This window comes from Oncorhynchus keta, unplaced genomic scaffold, assembly GCF_023373465.1.
Source record: "Oncorhynchus keta strain PuntledgeMale-10-30-2019 unplaced genomic scaffold, Oket_V2 Un_contig_4012_pilon_pilon, whole genome shotgun sequence".
Lineage (NCBI taxonomy): Eukaryota > Metazoa > Chordata > Actinopteri > Salmoniformes > Salmonidae > Oncorhynchus > Oncorhynchus keta.
Window position 1 is genome coordinate 18,283 of NW_026287557.1, and position 3,684 is coordinate 21,966.

The 3,684-nt window shown below is 49.0% G+C and overlaps 1 long non-coding RNA gene across 1 annotated transcript; it reads left to right on the top strand.

Annotated features, from left to right (window-relative positions):
• Window positions 1-2,507: 2,507 nt before the first annotated feature.
• Window positions 2,508-3,460, top strand: LOC127924425 (uncharacterized). The gene is made up of 3 exons (XR_008117893.1): window positions 2,508-2,599; window positions 2,947-3,274; window positions 3,370-3,460. It is a non-coding gene; the product is annotated as an uncharacterized LOC127924425 (long non-coding RNA).
• The last annotated feature ends 224 nt before the right edge of the window (window positions 3,461-3,684 follow it).

Here is a 3,684-nt window from a genome sequence, read left to right on the forward strand (position 1 = left end):
AAGATACAGTAGGGTCATCCCCAGAGGTCCCAGGGGCTCTGGTAGAAGGATACAGTAGGGTCTGGATCCCAAATGGCACCCTATTCCCTAGGGGCTCTGGTAGAAGATACTCAGTAGGGTCTGATCCCCACCCTAGGGGCTCTGGTAGAAGATACAGTAGATTGGTCTGATCCCAAATGGCACCCTATTCCCTAGGGGCTCTGGTAGAAGGCAGTAGGGTCTAGATCCCCTATTCCCTAGGGGCTCTGGTAGAAGATACAGTAGGGTCTGATTCCCTATTCCCTAGGGGCTCTGGTAGAAGATACAGTAGGGTTTGGATCCCCTATTCCCTATGGGCTCTGGTAGAAGATACAGTAGGGTCTGGATCCCTAATTCCCTATGGGCTCTGGTAGAGAGAGACAGTAGGGTCTGGATCCTCTATTCCCTATGGGCTCTGGTAGAAGATACAGTAGGGTCTGATCCCCTATTCCCTAGGGCTCTGGTAGAAGATACAGTAGGGTCTGATCCCCTATTCCCTATGGGCTCTGGTAGAAGATACAGTAGGGTCTGGATCCTCTATTCCCTATGGGCTCTGGTAGAAGATACAGTAGGGTCTGGATCCCCTATTCCCTAGCAGGGCTCTGGTAGAAGATACAGTAGGGTCTGGATCCTCTATTCCAGGGGCTCTGGTAGAAGATACAGTAGGTCTGGATCCCCTATTCCCTAGGGGCTCTGGTAGAAGATACCAGTAGGGTCTGGATCCTCGATTCCCTAGGGCTCTGGTAGAAGATACAGTAGGTTCTGGATCCCCTATTCCCTAGGGGCTCTGGTAGAAGATACAGTAGGGTCTGGATCCCCTATTCCCTAGGGGCTCTGGTAGAAGATACAGTAGGGTCTGGATCCCCTATTCCCTAGGGGCTCTGGTAGAAGATACAGTAGGGTCTGGATCCCCTATTCCCTGGGCTCTGGTAGAAGATACAGTAGGGTCTGGATCCCTATTCACCTGGGGCTCTGGTAGAAGATACAGTAGGGTCTGGATCCCCTATTCCCTATGGGCTCTGGTAGAAGATACAGTAGGGTCTGGATCCTCTATTCCTATGGGCTCTGGTAGAAGATACAGTAGATATATATAGATATATTTTATAATCATGTAAAGTGTGTTTAGATAGGTGTGATCATGGAAAGGGCACTCTTGACCAGAGCCCGTATTCCTATATCGTGCACTACTCTTTACCAGAGCCCTATTCCCTATATCGTGCACTACTCTTTACCAGAGCCATATTCCCTATATGGTGCGATCAAGAGCCCTATTCTCATATAGGGACTAGCTCTTTTCCAGAGCCCTATTCCCTGGGTGTCAGTCTTTACCAGAGAAAATGAATATTGGACCAGATGGTCTGTATAGTGCATCGGTGGTCTACCTGGTTTAGCCTTTTTGAGCCATATTAGCTCTATTATATAGGAAGGGCCTTTACCAGAGCCCTATTCCCTATTATGACAGAGGTGATTTAGCTCTATTTGAGGAGCCTATTCTATGCCATTTGCCACTCTTTCCAGAGCCCTATTTATATAGTGATTTAGCTCTTGACCAGAGGTCCCATGGAGAGTATTTTGGACTCAATTGCTTGTCTTGACAGCGTCAGTTGCATGGTGGATCTAGTTTAAAAGTGATTTAGCATCTAGTATGAAGGAGGTGATTTAGTTCTATTATGACCAGAGGTGATTTAGTTCTATTATGACAGAGGTGAGTTTAGCCTCAAAGATGACAGAGGTGATTTAGTCTCCATTATGACAGAGGTGATTTGGTTCTATTATGACAGAGACAATATAGTTCTATTATGACAGAGGTGGCATTTAGTTCTATTATGACAGAGATGAGTTTAGCTAATAAGTATGACAGAGGTCATTTAGTTATATGTATGAGAAGAGGTGATTTAGTTCTAGTATGACAGAGGTGATTTAGTTATATTAAGACGGAGGTGATTTAGTTCTATTATGACAGAGATTATATAGTTCATTATGACAGAGATTATATAGTTCTATGATGACAGAGATAATATAGCTCTAGCATGACAGAGATGAAACCCCAGATGGCTGTGTGTGGTGCGAGGGTTGTGTGCGTGTGATACCTATTATACCCCAGTTCCAGCCCTGTCAACTCAGAGAGGGGACAGAGGATTCCGTCTGTCACAGCCTCCAGTGGTGTGCGTAGATGTGTGGGGTGACCCGTCCAGGTTGAGATCCTCCCTACTCTCTAAGGCTGGTAAAAATGGGAAATCAAGCTGCCAGAAAGAGGGGGGACAACCCACAGGGGTTTGTTCGTTGCTATAGACACACTCAGAGGGAATACGTCTCCCCAGCAAGGATCTGTTCTGTTCATTTATCTCCCTTGTTTATCTGCTGTTTATCCATTAGTTTGGGCTTTCCACTGGATTTGATAGAGGGGTTTCAGACATCATCTCTGTGTTTGACTAGGAGGCCTTCCTCTCTGATACCCTGTAGACCAACGGGCTGGGATGGTTTCTAGTCAGCCCAGAGGTGGTACTGGGGTTGACTAGGAGGCCTTCCTCTCTGATACCCTGTAGACAGTTGGCTGGGATGGTTTCTAGTCAGCCCAGAGGTGGTACTGGGGTTGACTAGGAGGCCTTCCTCTCTGATACCCTGTAGACCAGTTGGCTGGGATGGTTTCTAGTCAGCCCAGAGGTGGTACTGGGGTTGACTTGGATGAGGCCTTCCTCTCTGATACCCGGTAGACAGTTGGCTGGGATGGTTTCTAGTCAGCCCAGAGGTGGTACTGGGGTTGACTAGGAGGCTACAGTATGGGGATCCTTCCTCTCTGATACCCGGTAGACAGTTGGCTGGGATGGTTTCTAGTCAGACCAGAGGTGGTACTGGGGTTGACTAGGAGGCCTTCCTCTCTGATACCCTGTAGACCACGGGCTGGGATGGTTTCTAGTCAGCCCAGAGGTGGTACTGGGGTTGACTAGGAGGCCTTCCTCTCTGATACCCTGTAGACAGTTGGCTGGGATGGTTTCTAGTCAGCCCAGAGGTGGTACTGGGGTTGACTAGGAGGCCTTCCTCTCTGATACCCTGTAGACAGTTGGCTGGGATGGTTTCTAGTCAGCCCAGAGGTGGTACTGGGGTTGACTAGGAGGCCTTCCTCTCTGATACCCTGTAGACAGTTGGCTGGGATGGTTTCTAGTCAGCCCAGAGGTGGTACTGGGGTTGACTAGGAGGCCTTCCTCTCTGATACCCTGTAGACAGTTGGCTGGGATGGTTTCTAGTCAGCCCAGAGGTGGTACTGGGGTTGACTAGGAGGCTACAGTATGGGGATCCTTCCTCTGATACCCTGTAGACAGTTGGCTGGGATGGTTTCTAGTCAGACCAGAGGTGGTACTGGGGTTGACTAGGAGGCCTTCCTCTCTGATACCCTGTAGACAGTTGGCTGGGATGGTTTCTAGTCAGCCCAGAGGTGGTACTGGGGTTGACTAGGGGCCTTCCTCTCTGATACCCTGTAGACAGTTGGCTGGGATGGTTTCTGTCTGTCAGAGGTGGTGACTGGGGTTGACTAGGAGGTCTGTCTGTCTGAGGTACCCTGTCTGTCTGTCTGGCTGGGGTGGTTTCTCGTTGTCTGTCTGTCTGTCTGGGGTGATGAGAGGTTGTCTGTCTGTCTGTCTGTCTGTCTGTCTGTCTGTCTGTCTGTCT